The sequence below is a fragment of the Vulpes vulpes genome, chromosome 9 (genome assembly GCF_048418805.1).
Source record: "Vulpes vulpes isolate BD-2025 chromosome 9, VulVul3, whole genome shotgun sequence".
Lineage (NCBI taxonomy): Eukaryota > Metazoa > Chordata > Mammalia > Carnivora > Canidae > Vulpes > Vulpes vulpes.
Window position 1 is genome coordinate 41,699,773 of NC_132788.1, and position 24,218 is coordinate 41,723,990.

At 37.4% G+C, this 24,218-nt stretch overlaps 1 protein-coding gene across 13 annotated transcripts in view; it reads left to right on the plus strand.

Moving 5' to 3' along the window:
- The window catches only part of MTUS2 (microtubule associated scaffold protein 2), a 575,555-nt gene that overhangs the window by 12,810 nt on the left and 538,527 nt on the right, over positions 1-24,218 (plus strand). For all 13 annotated transcript variants that reach the window (XM_025996724.2, XM_072719894.1, XM_072719901.1 and 10 more), the window contains exon 2: positions 4,749-4,822. The gene's annotated coding sequence lies outside the window, so the exon portion shown is untranslated. The remainder of the gene's footprint in view (positions 1-4,748; positions 4,823-24,218) is intronic.

Sequence of the window (24,218 nt, forward strand, 5' to 3'; positions counted from 1 at the left end):
AACAATAAACCAAACCCAAACACCCAAGCTCATAGAAACAGAGATTAAGTTTGTGATTATTGGAGGTAGGGAGGTGGGAAGGGGTTAGGGAATTGGATGAAGGTGGTCAAAATGTACAAAATATACAAACTTCCAGTTATAAGTATTGCAGATACATTGTACACTATGACCATAGTTAACACTGCTGTATGGTGTATGAAAATTGTTAAGAGTAAATATTAAGAGTCTTATCAGAAGGAAAAAAATCCTTTTTCTATATCTATCTGAGATGATGGAAGTTAACTTATAATCAATTCACAATATGTGTAGGTTAAATCATTATGTTGTACACCTTAAACTAACACAATGCTATATGTCAGTTGTAACACAAACTGGGAAAGATCCCCCAAAACAAAGGAGAGATCACAAATCAATAACTTAATCCTCCACTTTAAGGAAATAGAAAAAGAAGAGCAAATAAAACGCAAAACAAGTAGAAGGAGGAAAAAAAAATTAGAGCAGAAGGAAATAAAACAGAGAATAGAAAACAGAGAATATCAATGAACCCCAAATTAGTCCCTTGAAAAAAGTCAACTAAATTGACAAACCATTAGCTGTCTGACCAGTAGAAAAAGAGAAAAGACTCAGTTACTGAAATCAGGAATTAAAGGAGCATCACTAGCCACCTTGGAGAAATAAAAAGGATCATATTATGAATAATTTTATGTCAACAAATTATGATAACCTAGATGAAATGCACAAATTCCTATGAAGACATGGAGTACCAAACTACTCGAGAAGAAATAGAAACTTTGAAGTGACCCATTATGTAAAAAATTCCCACGAGGCAAAGCCCAGACACAGATGGCTCCACTGGCAAATTCCACCAAATGTATAAAGAAGCCTTAACTAATCTCTTAAGAAAATGGAAGAAGAAGGACATTTCCCAACTCATTCTTTGAGGCCAGTATTGCTTTGTTTGTGTAACACTTGGTTACATCAGTTATAAATTGGACAAAATAGGTTTTTCTAAGTATACTGTTCTCACGCTAAACCAAATTTGTAAGTACCTGTCTGCTAATAGAGATGCACATTGACTCTCTGACTTTATGTCCTCTTGTTTAAAAATACTATCTGTACCTCAAAAATCAAGATCAAATTGATGTAATTTCTAAATTTGAAAATTTTCTAAATTTGAAAATTATGCTTTAGGGTTTTTTGCTCACTCCAAAACTGAACCATTCTGTGTGGGGAAGATGGTTGCTTGCAGCTTCTTTGTTCATTTTGTCCATTTATAGGAATTCAAAAAATATTTCTCTATTAATTTTATGTACTATTCTAACTAAATTTCACTTTCTCTCTAAAAAATTATTATTTAAATATAGTTAACACATAGTGTTATATTAGTTTCAGGTATACAATATATTGATTCAACAATTCTATACATTACTCAGTACTCATCAAGATGAATGTCCTCTTACTCTCCTTCACCTGTTTCACCTATCTCTCTACCTTTTTGTCCTCTGGCAACTACCAGTTTCTTCTCTGTATTTAAGAGTCTGGGCTTTTTTTTTTTTTTTTTGTCTTTTTCTAATTGTTCATTTGTTTTGTTTCTTAAATGCCATATATGAGTGAAATCATGTGGTATTTCTTTATCTGAGTGACTTACTTCACTTAACATTATACCCTCTAGTTCCATCCATGTTATTGCAAATGGCAAGATTTTATTCCTTTTTTTATGGCTGAGTAATAATCCACTGTGTGTGTGTATACACACCACATTTTCTTTACCTATTCATCTATCAATGGATTCTTGGATTGCTTCCATATCTTGGCCATTGTAAATAATGAGCAGTAAATATAGGGGTGCACATATCTTTTCAAATTGGTGTTCCCATTTACTGGATCATATGGTAATTCTTTTTAAAATTTTTTTTGGGGAGCCTCCATACTGTTATCCACAGTGGCTACACCAATTTGTATTCCCACCAACAGTGCACAAGGGTTCTTTTTTCTCCACATCCTTACCACCACTCATTGTGTTTTGTGTTTTTGACTTTAGCCATTCTGACATGTATGGTGGTGATATCTCATTGTGGCTTTCATTTGCATTTCCCTGACGATTAAGCATCTTTACATATCTGTTAGCCAGCTGTATGTCTTCTTTGGAAAAATGTCTGTTCATATCTTCTGCCCATTTTTTAATTGGATTATTTTTTGGTGTTGAGTTGTAAATACAGTCTTTTTATATAGGACTCTAAGGCATTAGGTAACACCTGCTCCCTTTGTCTTTTATGTCAACTTCCCTGTTTTGTTGCTTGCTGATGTTCTGCAGACCCTGCTCTGATCTCAGTGATAATTTCCAGTGGCCTAGGGCTCTTCTGTGTGAGGTTGACCAGTTGGTTCTTAGGCAGCCTCTGGCTCTTCATAGAGTGACTTTGCTTAGTTATTTATTACCTGGTAGCTTCCACACATGTATGTATGTATAATCTTCACATACCTTAGCTAGCACTCCTTAACTATGTTCACACTCTTATTTGATCACTGTATTAACATAATGTCATTTTCTAACTCCCTTTCACAATGACTGGTGTAATTCCAACTGGTCTGTTAATTCCAGGCTGCTATATTTGCAGTAGCTCTTTATCTTTGGCTGTACCTATTATTACAATAATGATTTCCTTTCTTCGTTGCTATTAGCACTATCATTTAGCTATTGCCGTCATTAACACATGTATCTTCAACATTATGGTGGTCCACATTAGATCCTATTATCTCTGTTTTAAAAGGAAAGTCCATACTAGAACAGTGAAGAGTGCCTCTGATGGTAAGGTTTACTCTCCATGCATTTCCTCTCCTGGTCTTACATGTTTTGAAATTCTGATTGGATATGAACAAAACAGTAGCTTCTGCCTCATATGTCAACTGGGACTTTGCAAACAGATGCAGCTTTTGACCTTACATCTTCAGATAATTAATTTTCAAAAATAGGGAATGTGTAATAGATAAATGGTCCTAACAGGAGATCAAAAAGTTTATTTTGCAGCTGGCTTCTTGTTCTTGCAACAAGATAAAACAAAGCAGCTTAAGGTAGGTTGCTCATTTAATGAGTCTCTCAGTACGAAGTAAAATCATTTAAACAATTTCCACTCCACCTCAGAAGAAAATATGTTGTGTAAACAGGTAAATTTTTGTACTTAGGGTATTCACCATGGCTCTATTCTATTAGTTTTAGTTCTAGTACTGTTGTGCATGTCTGCATTACATCCATAGTGTTGGGGGTGGTCATAGCAATGGTGGGATGGGGTGGGAGTGCTGGTTGTGGTAGCTCCTAAGATAGATGGGTTACTGAATATGTTAGACAGAAGTAAACTTTTCTGTCTTTCCATCTGGGCTTGGACCTGTTTAATTTTCTCAGTGTGGTGTGATACTCAGCACTAAATACTGGGTTAGTGAGTAGGCAGCCCTTCTGCTTTCCTCCTCCTGCCTCTTGTTCCTCTCTTACTCTGACATGCTTTCCCTTTGGCTGTCCCCTCTTAGAGATTTGTATTCTTACTATCACCTTTTGCCTTCCAGCCTGTTCTCTCTGCCACATTTGTATTCTTGGAAAAGGCTCTTAATTCTGCAAGGAGGAAGCTGAGAAGAAATTGGCAGTAAATAGACTGGGTTGGAAAAAAGAATTGAGGAGATACAGTCAGGCCCTTCCAAATGTTGGAGACAATTCACTTGTCATCTTTTAGGTACCATGAAGATGTTAAGTTGTAATGGAAACCATTGATGCCCAATCCAGTGGTGCTGCTTCAGAAAATGACACATGCTGAGCAATAGATTATTTTGAAGATTTCGTTGTTTTCCAATTCTATCATTTTTTCTTTTTGCTTGGGAAAATGATGAAATTTTCAGGTTTTGAGGTAAATGATGGTTGGATATCACCAATTTTATATGATCATAGCAGGCATTCTAGGGCATCTATTGCAGTAGTATCTGGGAGGAAAATTTGTATTTTTTTCTGTCACCTAAAACTAATCTTGCTGGACAAGTTGGAGAGGAAAGTAATTTTTGCTGTTTTTTTTTTTGAAATACAGCTTTATTACAGATTTAATTAATATTACTATTGTTAATATTGTGAGACTCGTGGGACACCTGAATGGCTCAGTCCATTGAGCTTCTGACTCTTGGTTTCTGCTCGGGTCTTAATCTCAGGGTCATGAGTTTGCGTCCTATACTGGGCTTTGTACTGGGCATGGAGCCACTTAAAAAAATACCGTGGGACTCATAGTTCTTCTAGTTCTTTATTTTTTTCTGAATAAGAAAAAAAGCATAACAAAGTATAAGTTTGGTGCCATTTAAGAAAATTAGGAATTACCAAACAGACATAATTATTTATGTATCAGAGGTATTCTTCCCCTGATAAGAGCCAAGTCTTAAGTTCTTAAGATATTTCATTTATATGGTGTATTTAAGAATAAGTTTTAAGATCATTAACTACTTGAGGGATTAAGAAATAAATTAGAAGTCATGTATTCACTGAGGATTAATCTGAAAATAAGATGAAGTATCTCTGAAATCCCAGACAGAACCAATGGAAAAATGGCAAGTTCGTGAAACAGATCCACTTAAGAGTTTGATTGTGGTACAATTACTGCATAGATTCGAGCACTCCTGAACTAAATTCATTTTTCAGTGGGAAGCAGTATTACCATGAAGTATCTGGTTTCCTAAATATGGCTTCTTTCTTCTAACTTTTCCTCTGTCTTTTGCTTTTTAAGGTTTCTACACCTGGACCATCAACTAGGGCAAAGTTATCGCCAATGGCAGTAAAACTCATTTTCTGGGGGTCAAGGTGAGTTTATGTGGCTCTCTATTATTATTTCATTTGACTTGGGTTCCTGTCATTCAAAGGAAATCACTCATGGTAAAGTTTTGGTAAATATAATCAATGAAAAAAGTCAATTAAAATGAATTCTGATATGGAAACTTACCTTAATTCTGCTTTTTTAAAAAAATGTGAGGAATCTGGGTGTGAGCCAGGGTGGCTCATCAGTTAAGTGCCCAACTCTTGATTTTGACTCAGGTCATGATCTCAAGGTTGTGAGATCAAGCCCCATGTCAGGCTTGGGGCTCACTGTGGTGTCTATTTGAGATTCTCTCTCTTCTTCTCCCTCTGCCCCTCTCCTTGCTCACACACACACATGCACACTCCCTCTCAATAAATAAATAAAATCTTTTAAAAAATGCGAGTAATCTAATCAGATATTGATGAAATTCAAGTTCAGAGCAAAATATTTGTTAATGATGTTAAATTTGTGGAATGTGTCTATAATGGATATCTCTTTTCTAGTGGTAATTGATCTGGGACAGAAGGTTATCATTTTATTTTTAACATGTGTTTAGTAATATCAGTTGACAGAAATAGGACAAGAGGATGCAGTTAGTACTTAGGGGCTTGCTTTGAGGAGAGGATGTGCTTAATAGCTGAAGTTATTGAGAGAGGAAGCCCAGATTGGTGGGGTGGGGGTAGTTAATGCAGTACAAACAGAGTTTATGAAACCAAGAGCAGATGCTTTAGTGAACAGGCAAGACCACAGAAAGTTTCAAATGTTTGAGAGAAGCTTTTCCGAGGGCCGCTGCTGGCCCATATGGCATTTTGTGCAAATTAGACAAAGGCACCCCTTCCACAGACATTTTACTTCCATCTGATGGAAAATTAGTGAACTATACTGATTTTTAGAACAAGACACTTTCTTGCCATATGTTGGAAAATTATAATGTAAATAATCAAATTACCCATCTTTAAACCATCAATGTTGTGACAAAAATACACAGTTTTTGAAAGTAGAGATGCTAATGATGCGATTCGTGCCCCCTTAAATGTGGTGGACTTGCATAGTGCACAGCTTGACCAACTGCCAGGCTGGCTTTGCTTCATTGGGATTAAATTCAGGATAGACTCCAGGGAAGGGAAGCTTGTTATTAAGTCTGGTCATTGAGAAACAACAGCATGGGGTATGCCTTTCACCGGACACTTGGGTGACATGGAATAAATTTATCAGAGGGACACTAGCTTCTGTAGGTTTGTAGGCCAGAAGGGATAGCCTGAGCTTTCTAGGGATAAAACTAGGAAAGGAAAACCTAAACTTTCATGTTTTAAATCAAATTTATGACTGAGTTCCTGTGTATTAGTGTTATAGAGTGTCTACTTTCCAAGTCACAACATTACTCAAGTGGGCTTTGTTCTGTAGATTACCATTTCTGAGATGGTCTTGTTCTCAAAGATTATTTAAACTTGAGTGTTTTTTTCCCCCAGTAAAGGGGAGTTGCTTTCACCATGGTGAGGGTGTTCAAAATGGATGGTTCTTCCCTACTTTACAGATTTTTAAATCTTCTGATGAGACAAAGATGTTAAGTTGATGTTAATGGGTAGATACCAATTGTTAAATACAAGGGTAAGAAGGATGCAGCAGTATTTTAGGGTGAGGGATAGGGCTGCAGGTGGAGAAGGTGACTGATAATTTATGTGTTATTGAGGAAGAGAAGAACAGGTATGGGAAAAAACTTAATGCAGTGCAGATAGGTGATAATGTTTGTAGGAGTGGTCAGGATGGTGTGGCAGCTGCGGGGGCTCTGGTGGAGAGATGTTGACTCCTATGAGGGAGGGAATGGAAGATGGAAAAGATGCGAGGCCATGGAAGCAAAATACACAACCCGAGAAAAAGCTTTTGCTTCTTTGGTGATGATGACAGAATTGATTAGAGGGAAATTCAAGGATGTTTATTTCCCATACCCCTGCTTATGGCTCCCATTTCTTTTGTGTGTTTGTGTGTGTGTGTGGTGAGGCTTAAATACTGTGACTACAGAAGTAGAAGAACACGTGATCCGTGATCCATTCAGAGAATGATTTAGGTAATTCAGGGGAAGAGGCCCTGGTATTATTTACATATGAAACCCTTCTTCCCCACCCCTGTCACATATAAATGATCTATGTTTTGAAGAAAGATATTATCTGGATTTATTTTCTTAATGAGTGGAGGGAGCATAAGGAAAGCGGAGTGGATAAAGGAGGCTTTTATCAATCAGTACCCATTCCCAACCCCAGGTAATAGCTTAGATATCTGTTTCACTTTGTGGACATTATGTTGGATTTTTTTCTTTGCCTTTGGAATACCAAGGAAAGAGTGAGAGAAGGAAGATGTTTTGGGGTCTAATATTTGGCACCTGTGATATTAAGCTAATAAGTTTGTGTTCCATTTTCCTCACCTTTCAGTAGGGAGAATGGTATTTTCTGTTATAAAATGCTGAGGAAGTCTTTGTGAAAACTCTAGCTTAAGAAATGTTAAAATGACACAGAATAATGTATTTAACAACAGTGTAGCATTCTCATTGTCACTAATCTCCATAATTTTTGGATTAAAACATTTTATCACTACATGATCCAAATAATTGCCTTGATTATTTTAAACAGAGATATTTATGTTGATTATGTAAAAATGTACACACTCTGCTGTAAGAGAGATTTAGACATAAAGAGTAGCTTTTTAAAGAGGAATATTAGCAGGTTATCATGTGATGAAGGTTGTTTTATTAGGTATACAGTGCCATGTACTTAATGCATGCTTAATGGAGTGGAATGACTTTACAGTGTTTAAATGCTAATAATATGTGACACATAGTGCTGTGTTGAGCCCACCACACCCATTTTTCTCATTTCTCCTTAACACCCCGTGAAGTAGGTAGAGGTAGGTGGTGCCATCACTCTCATTCTCCAAATGGGGCTTGCAGCCAGCCATGCCCTTCACCATGAGGTTTCCTGCCCTGATTGAGATTCAGTAGACTCCTAGAAGGGTTTTTCCTTTCTCAGACTCTGTGTATTTCAGACTAGCCTGTCTCATCCCTAATATGAAGCCTGATAGCTTCAGACACAGAATTGCTATAAAATTGAGCAAACAATTCTATCATTAGAGGGCAACAGCTGAACAAGGCCAGAGGAATCCTAAAAATAAATTTGCACCACATAATGAGATGTGAGGGGCTTGTTGGTTACAATTTGTTTCCCATAGACCTTAGAGATTTTTAGAGAATATGTTGAGTCCTCCCTTCACCACTGCCAAAGAAGGTCCTGTGATTCTAAAATAATGAAATGTTAATAGGACTGAAATATCCTCAGATTTTTGAGGATATGAAGAAACTTAGCAATGTATGTGTCTTATTTTCTGCTTTAGCATTATTTTGAGGAATAGATTAGAAGCCCCAGGGTCTTAGAGTCCATTATTTCAGGGAAGACGAGGTTAATACTTTTCCATATCCATCTTTTCCTTAGATAGAAAACACAGGAGAAGAGGAGGCTGGAAGCATTTTAATATTTAAATCCATAGATCCAGAGCCCAGAATTTTAGGAAATTGGTTGTGGAGGTGAAGGGAGGCAGAGTCAGTAAATGTCACATCGTTGATCTTGTTAATATTATAGAAACCACATAAGTTTCTTTGTTGTCTGTTTTTACATGTGCACAGCCTGCACAATTTTCTATGCACTGCTCACTCTACTGTTAGATACGTACTATTATCTGGCTTCTCTAGCTAGGATTTAAACCTGTGTTCTGTGTGAGGCGAGGCCAGATTTTATTAAAGTAGGTCATCAGGGCACACACAGAGGCCTGGATCTCACTGGCACTGTGTCATCTTGGTTAATTAAATGCGTAAGCACGCCAGTAGGCAAACGAAATGGCTTCACTACTGCTATTAGAGGCAGATAGCAGGGAGCCGTGTAATACTTGAACATGCGTCCAGTTAATGATGAATTACAATGGGAATCCTGGAAGAGTTCCTGTGATACTCACATTATGTCAGATGAGTTCATTGTATTTAAAATTATCACAGAAATTACAGAAGAATTAAAAATGGATAGGTTATTCAAATGTTTTATGAGTTACTTTTAGTACATTTTAGTAAATGTGGGTTCCTCCCACCCCTCTCCTCTTGGAAGCACTGCGAACCCAAGCTGACATCAGCCATTTGGCAGAGATTTCCTAGGGCAGCAGCTTGGGACGTTGTGTAGAGAGATCAGTTGGAGATCCATTTCTTGTTCTTTTGAAGGTTGTATTTGGTTCTGTCTAATGCTAGGAGAATGAATTAAATTATGAGTTAAAAAATGGCTTTTGCAGATTTGCCTTTGCCTGAAAAGGATTTTGTATTTAAATTTGCATCATGTTTTTATGGTTATTATTCATTGTACTTATCATCTTGATCTTTTAAAATGCCGTGTGTGTGTGTGTGTGTGTGTGTGTGTGTGTGTGTGTTATATTCAACTGCTAGCATGAGGATATTCCCCTTAAATGCCAAGATAGGCAGAATGGCTTTTTCAGAAATGGTTGTTGAGCTGCATAGACTGGGATGCAACTTAGGCCTGTGGGTGTGTGTGGGGGAAGCAGGGGTCTGCAACATTTTCTGATCTTGCTCCTGGAAGACCAGCTCATTACTGGAATATAAGCTCTATGAGGGCTGATGTTTGTTTATTCACTGCTATTTTCCTGGTACCTTGATCACTGAATGCCTGACACATGCTGGGCATTCAGTAAATGTTTGTATGATGAATAAGGCAGCCTGGAAGCTGGTTACTGTGGGCATTGGAATCCTTTTTCTTCCATCTCAGTTGGAGGAAAACAGGAAGATGCACATAGTCCTTCTCTTATTCTTTCCACAGCAGAGTCATAGTGAAAGATTAAGGCAAGACTTAGGCTTCATTTAAGAAACTGGAGAGAAGCAATCCTTTATTCATGACATAGCACTTAACTGGTGCAAGTACTGGCTTTGCAAGAGGGTCCCTGATAAATTGGATTCCTCTTTATGCTTTTATGTATATAGACAGTTGTTATATTTGTTGTGCGGAACCACACAGGTCATGGGCAAGCCATGACAATAGATGCTGTTTGGTGATATTCTGGGTTATATCGTAGCACTTTGGAGTATGTGACCTGACTTGCATTACAGTTTCTCCCCGTAAAATGGGATAGCACCTGTCCTGTAGTTCTGGAAGGATCCAATGAGGAATAAGGGAGAGCACCCAATAATGTTACAGTGCTGGGCACAAAGGAAATGTTGCATTCCCTTGCAAGTAAGACCATGTTTAAAAGTCTCCTTTGAGAAGCTGACATTTCTAGACTTGCTAAACTTAAAAAAAAATCATACATAGTTTTTCCCTGCTCCTTTCTCAAAATAGGGCATATTAAATAGTCCTGTACGGGAGTAGGGCTGCTCAAGTTATAGATTTGGCACCAAGGAGATTGTTTATGCATTTAATGACTATGCCAATCTGAACTAGTTTGTTAATGAACCAACATTCTTAAATGTGGAAGCCACAAGAGAGCAGACCATGGGGAAATCTAAACTAAGTTTTGAGGTCTACCAATCCAGGGCATCTTTCTCCTCAGAGTTTAATTTAGTGGAATAGTGATTTTCTGTAATAACTAAAATGCATGAAAGAATTAGATTGGAAATGCTTGGCCAATTTTAAATTCTAAGATGTATTTCAGTTCACTGGAGCATTTTAACATCAACCAAAATGTATGGATATACTTCTGAGCCCATCAAGTCAAAAGCTGTATGTGTCCTTTCAACATTTGAGTCTGTTCTTTTTTTTCTCTTTAAGAGAAATTAAATTATCTGGGAAGGTTCATCCCCACAGATGATTATAAATGTGCAAATAATATGCCACTTACGGTGGATTTTTAATAGACTGCTTGTCAGAAGAACTCCTGTTTTCTTCCGCTTCATGTAGAAACAGTTCTTGTTATGCATTCAGAAAACAAAGCAGTCTTTCATTTATTAAGAAAATGCACACTTAACCAATGAATTTTAGGAGAAGGGTATTAGGTCTTCTCCTCTTTCTAAAAGGCAGACATAACAGAAATGATAGTCTGTGAAGCTTCTAGCTTTGCAGCACCTCAAATGTGCCTTGTGTGGGATGTGTCCTTCTATATCACGCTGTAGTTATTTACAAATATGTTATTTCCTTACTGGACACTATGCTCCTTCACTGGCATGATCCGTATCTCATTCACTTCAGTCTTTTTTTTTTTTTAATTTTTTATTTATTTATGATAGTCACAGAGAGAGAGAGAGAGGCAGAGACACAGGCGGAGGGAGAAGCAGGCTCCATGCACCGGGAGCCCGACGTGGGATTTGATCCTGGGTCTCCAGGATCGCGCCCTGGGCCAAAGGCAGGCACCAAACCGCTGCGCCACCCAGGGATCCCCACTTCAGTCTTATTTGACAAAATGCCTTGCACATAATGGGCTTTAGTAAATATTTGGTGAATGAAAACGTTGTCTGAGCAAAGCAGAGGGCTGGATTCATTGTTCGTGGTTCTCATCATTTAAGACGGGAATGGTGTGGGAGAGTTTATATCCTTAGATCCTGGGTGAGCTACTGCAGTGGACTGTATTTAGAATGACAAGAGAAGTCTGCCAGGAACTCACCTAAGGTGACTTTCTTGGTAAAGTAGTAATATGTTGAAATAGACATGAATAGTTTGGATTTTCTGTAAATAGAGTCAATAGTATTTGAATTTTTTGGTGGCACTTTCATTCTCCTTGTTGGATCTAGTACAAAGGAGAAGGTGGGGATGAGGGTGGAATCTACAGTTTTGCCTCTCAGAGGGAAGAGACGGGGAATATGGGAGCCCTGAGAGGGAAGAAGGACAGTGACTGGTCTGAAAGAGAAGGGAAAAGGACCCATTGCCAGGAAGGAGTCAGGAGAGTAACTCAGTAAGATATAGGCCTAGGTTAGATTCTAGAAGACATTAAAGGTAACTTTAGAGATTTTTAAGATGACTTTTGATTCTGTCACCGTCTTCCTTATTATTTGCACTGTGTCTTCTGTCTTGTTATTGTTCTGGCAAGTGGTTGGGAATTGGTAAGGAGTTGGTACGGTGGTTTTGCTGGGCAAGCCTAGTTTCTTTCCCTACATGGCCTAATTTGTCCATTTGCGCTGTCTGAGGAAACCAGGCAGCTGCTCTGAAGATCGATGCCACTTAGAAGTTACACTTTCTAATGCCAGTGGGGTCCCATATCATTCCAGCATCTGGGTGTCCACTATCTGCAAAACTCAGCCTTGGGAGGAGAGCAGGAGTGAGAAGTAAAGCTAGGCTTTTTCCCATGGCAGACACTGGCATCTACTTCCCTGGGCCGCCTTCTGCCTTGGCAGGGCTCAGCCCTCATATATTTGACCACTGTATATAGGCCTACAGGGTAACGCTCTGAATCCTCAGCAGAAATGCAGGACTCTTTGCAACCTCCATGTTTTATCTGCAATTTCTGCTACCTACTCTTTTTTGTAGTTCAGGTGTATAAGTATTCATCAAATGTTTGCTCTGTGATATTTACTATGTTAGATACTAAAAACGTAAATAAAATTCGGTTTCCATTTTCTAAGAATTTATGATCTGATGGGATAAGACCAATATGTAAACAATGGTTTAAAGTAATGTTACAGGGGAAGCATGGAGGTGAGACTCACAGGTCACCTCTTCTCCCTTCTTCCTAAGCCTCTTACATTTAGTATGTTTGGGCCAATCAGTATTGATTTGATATTGGTGTTTTATATCTGTAGTACTGTTTGACAACAGTTGCTGAACTGAAAAAATAATTTTAGCTACTCTAAGAGCTGTAAGAGTCAAAAGAAATAAGTTATACACAGTGGTATCTAGTCTCACAGGACAAGAGACTACTACAGTTGACCCTTGAATAATGTTAGGGATGCTGATCCCTCTAAGCAGTTGAAAATCCACAAGTTTAACTTTTGATTTCCCCAAACTTAGCAAAATTCTGGTCTGAATGAATAGCCTATATTGCTCATATTCACTAGAGAAATTTTTAGGATTCCATATCAAGTGTGCCCATCAAGATATTTAAAAAGATAATTTTGAACAAAATGTGGGGGTTAGGGATGCTGATCCCTCTAAGCAGTTGAAAATCAAGATATTTAAAAAGATAATTTTGAACAAAATGTGGGGGTTATGGATGCTGATCTCTCTAAGCAGTTGAAAATCCACAAGTTTAACTTTTGATTTCCCCAAACTTAGCTACTAATAGTCTGCTGTTGATCAGAAGCTTTATCAATAACATAGACAGTTATTGTTATTATCAATAACATAGACAGTAGATTAATTTATGTTTTGTGTTTTATATGTGTTTTATGCTGTATTCTTACAATAAATAAGCTAGAGAAAAGAAAATGTTATTGAGGAAATCATACGGAAAATGCATTTCTAGTACTGTGCTGTAAAAAATTCACATATATTCTACCTGTTTTGACCTATATTGTTCAAGGGTCAACTATATTTTGGAAATATTTTCAATAATAGGGGGTGTGATTGTTGAGTTTAAAGAAAATTAAATTAGAAGAATCTGCTAGTAAGCTTTGCATTAATTATCACTTGACAGTATTCTTACCTTTTCCCCCCATCAATCTCTCTGCTATTGACAAAAGAATATTTTTGGCTTGAATGGTCTAGATCTCAATGAGGATACTTTTGCTCTCTCTCTCAGGGGACATATGGCAATGTTTTGAGACATGTTTGGTTGTCACAACTGGAAGTGCTATTGGCAAAAAAAAAATTAAAAAAAAAAAAAGGAAGTGCTATTGGCATCTAATGGGTAGAAGCCAGGGATGCTGCTTGTCATTCTGTAATGCAAGGAAGAGTCTCCCACAAAGGATTTTCTGTCCCAAAATATCAGTTGTGCTAAAGTGGCAAAATTCTGGTCTGAATGAATAGCCTATATTGCTCATATTCACTAGAGAAATTTTTAGGATTCCATATCAAGTGTGCCCATCAAGATATTTAAAAAGATAATTTTGAACAAAAGAGGGTTAGAGGGCTACATTGCATGTAGGATGATTAGTAGTGATTTTTCACTGGTGACTTCTTTTATTTGGGCTTTTGCTGCATTTTTTAAAAATAAATTTTCTTAAAAATTGAGGCATTATTGACATATATTTTGTGAGTTTCACGTGTACAACATGGTGAGTTGATATCTGTATACATTGCACGATGATCGCCTTGATAAGTCTAGTTACCACCTGTCACCCTACAAAGTTAACATTTATTAACTATATTCTCCATGCTGTACATTAATTTCCATGACTTATTTATTTTATGACTGGAAATTTGTACTTCTTGTTCCTTTTCACTTATTTTGTATCCCCCCACCAACCTCTCTCCCCTCCAGCAACCACTAGTCTGTTCCCTGTATGTATGAGTCTGTATTTTGTTTCATTTTTTTTAGATTCCATATATAAATGAAATCATATAGTATTTGTCTTTCCCTAACTTATTTCACTTAGTATAATATCCTCAAGGTCCATCCATGTTGTTGCAAATGGCCAAGATTTCATTCTTTTTATGGCTGAGTAATATTCCATTGTGTGTGTGTATACATATACATATACACACCATTTTTCTGTTTTTTTTAATAATAAATTTATTTTTTATTGGTGTTCAATTTACCAACATACAGAATAACACCCAGTGCTCATCCCATCAAGTGCCCACCACCCATTCACCCCCACCCCCCGCCCTCCTCGCCTTCCACCACCCTCAGTGCCCGCCATCCATTCACCCGCACCCCCCGCCCTCCTCCCCTTCCACCACCCCTAGTTCATTTCCCAGAGTTAGGAGTCTTTATGTTCTGTCTCCCTTTCTGATATTTCCAACACATTTCTTCCCCTTCCCTTCTATTCCCTTTCACTATTTTTATATTCCCCAAATGAATGAGACCATATAATGTTTGTCCTTCTCCGATTGACTCATTTCACTCACCATAATACCCTCCAGTTCCATCCACGTCGAAGCAAAGCAAATGGTGGGTATTTGTCGTTTCTAATGGCTGAGTAATATTCCATTGTATACATAAACCACATCTTCTTTATCCATTCATCTTTCGAGGGACACCGAGGCTCCTTCCACAGTTTGGCTATTGTGGACATTGCTGCTATAAACATCGGGGTGCAGGTGTCCCGGTGTTTCATTGCATCTGAATCTTTGGGGTAAATCCCCAACAGTGCAATTGCTAGGTCGTAGGGCAGGTCTATTTTTAACTCTGAGGAACCTCCACACAGTTTTCCAGAGTGGCTGCACCATTTCACATTCCCACCAACAGTGTAAGAGGGTTCCCTTTTCACCGCATCCTCTCCAACATTTGTGGTTTCCTGTCTTGTTAATTTTCCCCATTCTCACTGGTGTGAGGTGGTATCTCACTGTGGTTTTGATTTGTATTTCCCTGATGGCAAGTGATGCAGAGCATTTTCTCATGTGCGTGTTGGCCATGTGTATGTCTTCCTCTGTGAGATTTCTGTTCATGTCTTTTGCCCATTTCATGATTGGATTGTTTGTTTCTTTGGTGTTGAGTTTAATAAGTTATTTATAGATCTTGGAAACTAGTCCTGTATCTGATATATCATTTGCAAATATCTTCTCCCATTCTGTAGGTTGTCTTTGAGTTTTGTTGACTGTATCCTTTGCTGTGCAAAAGCTTCTTATCTTGATGAAGTCCCAATAGCATTTGACAAAATACAGGATCCATTCCTGATCAAAACTCTTCAGAGTGTAGGGATAGAGGGAACATTCCTCAACATCTTAAAAGCCATCTACGAAAAGCCCACAGCAAATATCATTCTCAATGGGGAAGCACTGGGAGCCTTTCCCCTAAGATCAGGAACAAGACAGGGATGTCCACTCTCACCACTGCTATTCAACATAGTACTGGAAGTCCTAGCCTCAGCAATCAGACAACAAAAAGACATTAAAGGCATTCAAATTGGCAAAGAAGAAGCCAAACTCTCCCTCTTCGCCGATGATATGATACTCTACATAGAAAACCCAAAAGCCTCCACCCCAAGATTGCTAGAACTCATACAGCAATTTGATAGCGTGGCCGGATACAAAATCAATGCCCAGAAGTCAGTGGCATTTCTATACACTAACAATGAGACTGAAGAAAGAGAAATTAAGGAGTCAATCCCATGTACAATTGCACCCAAAAGCATAAGATACCTAGGAATAAACCTAAACAAAGAGGTAAAGGATCTATACCCTAAAAACTATAGAACACTTCTGAAAGAAACTGAGGAAGACACAAAGAGATGGAAAAATATTCCGTGCTCATGGATTGGAAGAATTAATATTGTGAAAATGTCAATGTTACCCAGGGCAATGTACACGTTTAATGCAATCCCTATCAAAATACCATGGACTTTCTTCAGAGAGTTAGAACAAAGTATTTTAAGATTTGTGTGGAATTGGAAAAGACCCCGAATAGCCAGGGGAATTTTAAAAAAGAAAACCATATCTGGGGGCATCACAATGCCAGATGTCAGGTTGTACTACAAAGCTGTGGTCATCAAGACAGTGTGGTACTGGTACAAAAACAGACACATAGATCAATGGAACAGAATAGAGAACCCAGAAGTGGACCCTGAACTTTATGGTCAACTAATATTCGATAAAGGAGGAAAGGCTATCCATTGGAAGAAAGTCTCTTCAATAAATGGTGCTGGGAAAATTGGACATCCACATGCAAAAGAATGAAACTAGACCACTCTCTTGCACTATACACAAAGATAAACTAAAAATGGATGAAAGATCTAAATCTGAGACAAGATTCCATCAAAATCCTAGAGGAGAACACAGGCAACACCCTTTTTGAACTCGGCCACAGTAACTTCTTGCAAGATACATCCAAGAAGGCAAAAGAAACAAGAGTCTTCTTTTTCTCTTAATGTAGTTAAAGCGTTGCCAATTTTGTTTGCTTTAAACTGGTCAGTACTTTCTTTTTTCATATTTTATTTATTTATTATGAGAGACACAGAGAGAGAGGCAGAGACAGAAGCAGGCTCCACACAGGGAGCCCAACGTGGGACTCAATCCCAGGTCTCCAGGATCACACCCCGGGCCGAAGGCGGCACTATACCGCTGAACTACCCAGACTGCCCTGGTCATTACTTTCAAAGTTATATTATTCTTTATTCTGTTCTCTGTTCTATATATGTTTGATTTTTCTTTGTAATTTCCATCCTCTACCAAATTTCAGCTAAGTTTTGTCTTCTTCACTTCCTTGTGGTGTAATGTTATTTATTTGAACTTTTTTTCTTAATACAAGCACTTATAGCATAAATTTCACTCTAACATCTGCTTTTACTGCATCCCATAGTTTTTGGAATATTGTATTTTTTCTTTCTCTTTTGTTTTGAGATATATTTTGGTTTGCTGTTTAATTCCTTTTGGGTCCACTGCTTGTGCAGTAGTTACGTATTAAATATTTAATATTTACAAAAATGTAAATTAATGCAGCTACTATGGAAAACAGTGTGGAGGCTCCTTAAAAAATTAAAAATATAACTGCCATATGATCCAGCAACACCACTACTGGGTAGCTATCTAAGGAAGATGAAAACACTAATTCAAAAAGATATGTGCTTCCCTAAGTTCATTATAGTATTATTTACTAAAGCCAAGGGGTGAATGGGTGACGGGCATGAGGGGTGCACTTGACGGGATGAGCACTGGGTGTTATTCTGTATGTTGGCAAATTGAACACCAATGAAAAATAAATTTATTATTAAAAAAAGGAAAGAAAGAAAAAGAAGACTCAAAAATCAAAATGAGAAATGGAAGAGAAAACAATATAACAGATAACCACAGAAATACATAGTGTGATAGCAGAGTTTCTATAAACAATTATATAGTAACAAATCAGATGACTTAGAAAAAACTCATTTCCTAAAAATGTTCAAGTTACCATGATTGCATCATGAATTGTGAATCCAAGAAATATGAAATCTTCTTAGACCAATAATAAAAATGAAAGTTGAATTAGGAATAAAAAATCTCTCAGCACAGAAAAGTGCAAGACCACATAGTTTCATTAGCGAATTCTACCAGATATTAAAAAAATAATTAGCAACAGTCTTTATCAAAATCTTACAAATAATGGAATAGAAGGAACACATTCAGAATCATTCTATGAGTCCAATACTATGATGTCAAAGCAGGGTAAAAATAATACAAGAACAATACAGTCTAGTTTGTATAAATAATGCTATTCTCTCTTTTGACATCCATTTGCATGATAAATGTCTCCTCACCCCCTCACTTTCAATCTGCAGATGTCTTTAGGTCTAAAATGAGTCTCTTGTAGGCAACATATAGATGGGTCTTGTTTTGTCTTTATCCATTCTGATATTCTATGTCTTTTGGTTGGAGCGTTTAGTTTATTTACATTTAAAGCAATTATTGATAGAATTATTTATTGCCATTTTATTACTGGTTTTGTTGTTTCTGGTGATTTTCTGAGATCCTTTCTTGTTTTTGTCACTTTTGGTCTCTCTTGCACTCAAAGAGTCCCCTTTAATATTTCTTGCAGGGCTAGTTTAGTAATCATGAACTCCTTTAGTTTTTGTTTGTCTAAGAAACTTTATCTCTCCTTTTTGAATAGGAGATAGATTGCTGGATAGAGTATTCTTGGTTGCAAATTTTTCTGATTCAGCATGTTGAATACATCATACCACTCCCTTCTGGCTTGCCAAGTTTCTGTTGAGAAATCTCCAGTTAGCCTTATGGATTTTTCCTTGTAACTTAAGGACTTCTTTTGTTTTGCAGCTTTTAAGATTTTATTTTCATTACTATATTTTGCAAATTTAATAACACTGTGTCTTGGTATTGGCTTGCTTTTGTTGATTTTGATGTGAGTTCTTTGTGCCTCCTGGATCTTGATATCTGTTTCCTTCTCTAGATTAGGAAAGTTTTCTATTATTTCATGAAATACATTTTCTGCCCCATTTTCTCTCTTTTTTTCCTGGGACTCCTATGAGATGAATGTTATTATAGTTGATGGAGTCACTGAATTCCCTAAGTCTATTCTCAAGTTCCACAATTCCATCTTCACTCTTTTGTTCAGCTTCTTTATTTTCCATTATTTTATCTTCTAGGTCACTAATTCATTCCTCTGCTGCTTCTAGCCTACTATTCATTGCATCAAGTCTGTTTTGGATCTCATTTATTGCATTCTTCATCTCTGGTTGATTCTTTTTAAATTCTTTTATTTCTATTATAAGGGTTTCACTGATGTCTTCTATTTTTTTTTCTCTAGCCCAGTGAATATCCTTATGATTGTTGCTTTAAATTCTCCATCAGGCATGTTACTTATATCCATTTCACTTAAATTTACAGACATAGCCATATCTTGTTCTTTCATTTGGGATAAATTCCTCTGTCTTGATATTTTGTCTAAGTCTCTCCCTCTTTCTCTGTGTTAGAAAAACCAGTTATCTCTCCTGGTCCTGAAAGTAAGACCTTGTGAAGAAGAGGTCATGTAGTGCCCAGGGCCTAGTACTTTAGGAAGCATCTCTGGTGTGTGCTGCATATGCTTTGCTATTGTGTTTTGGTTGCTCTATCCTTCAGACCAGTTGTCTGCAGAGGCTTTCCTTGCCTTCTATGGGCAGTGTTTGGTCCCAGGCCTGAATGTGGCAACTTTTAACTAGGTGTGCTCTGGTCTGCTTGTAAGATGAGACCTGACACCAGCTCCACCAGAGCTGAGACCCTGCAGAACTCTCTGGTCCTGGCAGAGGCCTGGGCTGGTCTTCTGGGGAAGGAACTTGCCACACTGGGACAAAGTTAAGCTTGATTGAAACGGCAGTCACACTAGAGTTCCAGGGAGCAGGGGTCAGTGTAAGCAGGTTAGGCAGCCAGTGTTGGCACTGTGCTCTTTACTGCATGTGGCTCTGTATTTATGCTGAGGAGCAGGAGAAAGAAATGGTGCCAGCCAGCAATACTGTTCCTGGAGAGATGTCTCTGTGACTGTTGTCTCCCAGGGATACTCTCCAAGATGAGTAAATAATCTCCCCATTGTGTGTCCCTGGTGTTCTTCACATCACTGTTTCCGCGCTGTCTGCCCCCTGCTCCTGGGTTGTTTGCCTGCCTTCTCTCCAAGAGTAAGGCAGTGTGTCCTCAGGGCTCTATCCTAGCCAAGTCTGCGGACCTTCAAAACTCCAGGCTTTAATTTCTGCTGGTTGCAAGGACTCATGAAAATCAGCTCCTCTCATTTTCCCAGCCACTGGCTTTGGGGAAATGTTCTCCTTGAGTGTTCCTCTATGTACTCTTCTCTCTCACACCCTTCTCCATGACCACAGCTCCCTCCCCTTGGTAGCACCTGTAATCTGATTCTCCCCTAAACAACATCTCTGTATTTCTTATCTTCTTTGATGTGGCCTCTTCTCTCCCATTAGTTGTGGATTTTGTCCTGTCAGTTTTCAGGCCAATTTCTGGGTATTTAGATGATTTGATAGTTATATAGTTGTTTTTCATGGGATGAGACAAGCCTAGGGTCCTCCTACTCCACTGCCATCCTTTCCTTTCCCACCAATTTACATTTGTTTTTTTTTACCAGCAATGCACAAGGGTTCACTTCCTCCACATTCTCACCAACACTGGTAGTTTCTTGTTATTTTGGTAATAGCCATTCTGAGTAGTGTGAGTTGATACCTTATGGTTTTGATTTGCATTTCTCTGATTAATGGTGTTGAGCATCTTTTCATGTACCTGTTGACCTTTTTTTTGAAAAATATCCATTCAGATCTTTGGCCATTTTTTTAATGGAATTGTTTTCTTTTTTGTTATTGAGTTGTGACTTTGTATATTTTGAATATTAACTCCTTATTGGATATATGACTTACAAATGTCTTCTGTTTAGTGGGCTTTCTCTTTGTTTTGTTGACCATGCAGATGCTTTTAATTAGATACAATCCTATTTTATTTTTCCTTTGTTTCCCTTGCCTTTGGAATCAGATTGGGAAAAAAATGACTAAGATCAGTGTCAAGGAGCTGATCACCTATATTTTCTTCTAGGAGTTCTATGGTTTCAGGTCTTATATTCAAGTCTTTAATCCATTTTGAGTTAATTTTTACATATGATATAAGATAATGATCCAGTCTTTCTTTTGCATGTAACTGTCTAGTTTTCCTCATACCATTTATTTTTTATTTTTTAACTTTTCAAATATTTTATTTGAGAGAGAGAGGGAGCACACACACACACACATAAATGGGGAGGGGGAAGGACAAAGGAAGAGGGAGAAGCAGACTCCCTGTTAAGCAGGGAGTCTGATGTGAGGTTTGATCCCAGAATCCCAATATCATGATCCAAATTGAAGGTAGACGCTTAACCTACTGAGCCATTCAGGTACACCTTCCTCATACCATTTATTCAAGAGATTGCCTTTTCTCTATTGTGTATTCTTTGTTTCCTTTGTTAAAAATTAATTGAACATATATATATGGGTTTTTTTCTGAGCTGTCTATTCTGTTCCATTGATCTATGTATCTATTTTCACGGCAGTTTTGATTACTATAGTTTTATGGTATAGTTTGAAATCATGATAGCATGATTTCTTTGGGTTTGTTTTTCTTTCTCAAGATTGTTTTGGCTATTTGTGGTCTTTTTGTGGTTCCATACAAATTTTAGAATTATGCATTCAGTTTTTGTAAAAACTTACATTGGAACTTTGATAGGGATTACATTAAATCTGTAGATTGCTTTGGGTAGTATGGACATTTGAGTAATACTCATTCTCCCAGTCCATGAACACAAAATATATTTCCACTTATTTGTATCTTTTACAATTTCTTTCATCAGTGTCTTGTAGTTTTCATTATATAAATCTTTCACATTCTTGGTTAAATTTATTCTTTTTTTGAAAATTTATTCTTAAATATTTTTTTCTGCAATTGTAAATGGGATTGTTTTCTATATTTCCTTTCTGGTAGTTTGTTATTATTGTATAGAAATACAGATTTTTGTATATTAATTTTGTATCTTGCAATTTTACTGAATTCATTAATTCTAACAGTTTTTTTGGTGGAGTCTTTAGATATTCTCTATATAGTTTTATATCTGCAAATAGTGACAGTTTTATTTCTTCCTTTCCAATTTGGATGCCTTTCATTTCTTATTCTTCCTACTTGCTTGTGACTAAGGCTTCTGATGCTATGTTGAAGAAAAGTGAGGAGAGTGGGCATCCTTGTCTTGTTTCAGATCTTAGCTGAAAAGTTTTCAGCTTTTCACTCTATATTAGCTCTGGGCTTTTCATATATGACCTTTATTATGTTTAGGTACATTTCCTCTACACCTACTTTGTTGAGAGTTTTTATCATGAAAGGATGTTGAATTTTGTCATCTCTTGAGGTGATAATTACTTTTATCTTTTATTTTGTAATGTGGTGTATCATATTGGTTGATATGCAGATGTTGAACCATCCTTCCCTCCCTGGAATAAATCTCATTCAATCATGGTGTCCTTTTAATGTATTTTTGAATTTGATTTGCCTAGTATTTTGTTGAGGATTTTGCATCTATGTTCATCAGGGTTATTGGTCTGAAATTTTATTTTTTTGTGGTGTCCTTGTCTGGTTTTGGTATTGTGGGAATGCTGGCTTCAAAAGAGTTTGATTGCTTTCTTTTTTCTTCCATTTTTTGGAAGAGTTTGAGAAGGATATGTATTAAATTTTCTTTGAATGCTTGAATTCACCAGTGAAGTCATCTGGTCCTGGACTTTATTTGTTGGGAGGTTTTTTTTTTTTAAAGATTTATTTATTTATTATTTACGAGGGGGAGAGAGAGAGAGAGAGGGAGGAGGGAGAAGCAGGCTCCATGCTGGGAGCCCCATGCGGGACTCTATCCCGGGGCTCCAGAATCGTGCCACGGGCCAAAGGCAGGCGCCAAACCGCTGAGCCACCCAGGGATCCCAGGTTTTTTTTTTTTTTTTAAGATTTTTATTTATTTATTCATGAGAGACACAGAGAGAGACAGAGACATCAGCAGAGGGAGAAGCAGGCTCCCTGTGGGAAGCCTAATGGGGGACTGGATCCCAGGATCTCGGGATCAAAGCCTGAACCAAAGGCAGATGCTCAACCCCTGAGTTACCTAGTGCCCCATGTTGGGAGATTTTTAATTATTGATTAAATCTCCTTATGAGTAATTGGCCTATTCAGGTTTTCTATTTCTTCATGATTCATCTTGGAAGATTGTAAGTTTCTAGGAATTTATCCATTTCTTATAGGTTGTCCAGTTTGTTTATGTATAATTTTTGATAGCAGTCTCCTATAATTCTTCATATTTCTGTATTATCAGTTGTAACTTCTCTTTAAGTCTGAGTTTATTTATGTGAGCCTTCTCTCTTTTCTGCTTGTTGAAGCTACCTGAAGGTCTGCTTATTTTATGTATATTTTCAGTGAATCAGTTCTTAGTTTTGTTGATCTTTTATATATATATTTTTAGTCTTTATTTAATTTATTTCTTCTCTAATCTTTATTATTTTCTTCCTTACACTAACTTTAGGTTTTGTTTTTCTTTTTTTAGTTCCTTTAGTTATACAGTTAAATTACTTGAGATTTCTTTTGTTTCTTGAGGTAGGCCTCTATTGCTATGAACTTCCTTCTTAGAACCACTCTTGCTGCATCCCACAGATTTTGGTCCATTATGTTTCCATATTCATTAGTCTCTAAGTGTTTTGTGAGTTCTCCTTTTGTTTGTTTTATGATCCAGTAGTTGTTCTGTAACATATTGCTTAATCTCCATGTATTTGTAGTTTTTACAGTTTTTCTTGTAACTGATTTCTAGTTTCTTACCATGTGGTAGGAAAAGATGCTTTATATGAATTTGTCTAAACTTCTTTTGTGGCCTAATGTGATCTAGCCTGAGAAATATCCCATATGCACTTGAGAAGAGTGTGTAATTTTGCTGCTTTAGGATGGGATGTTATGTTATCTATTATGTCCATCTGTTCTGATGAGCCATTTAAGGCCTTAACAAGCTTGCTTTTATTAATTAATTGGTAAGATAAATTGTTTGATTAATGATTAGCAAATATTTTGGAGAATATTGCAAATATATCTCTGGAGTCTAGCACAGACACTGTAATACTACACATTTAAATGCATTTGTTGGGATCCCTGGGTGGCGCAGCGGTTTGGCGCCTGCCTTTGGCCCAGGGCGCGATCCTGGAGACCCGGGATCGAATCCCACGTCGGGCTCCCGGTGCATGGAGCCTGCTTCTCCCTCTGCCTGTGTCTCTGGCTCTCTCTGCCTGTGTCTCTGGCTCTGTCTCTCCTTCTATCTCTCAAGAATAAATAAATAAAATCTTAAAAAAAAATAAATGCATTTGTTGGGTGAATGTGTGAATGCATAAATGTATAT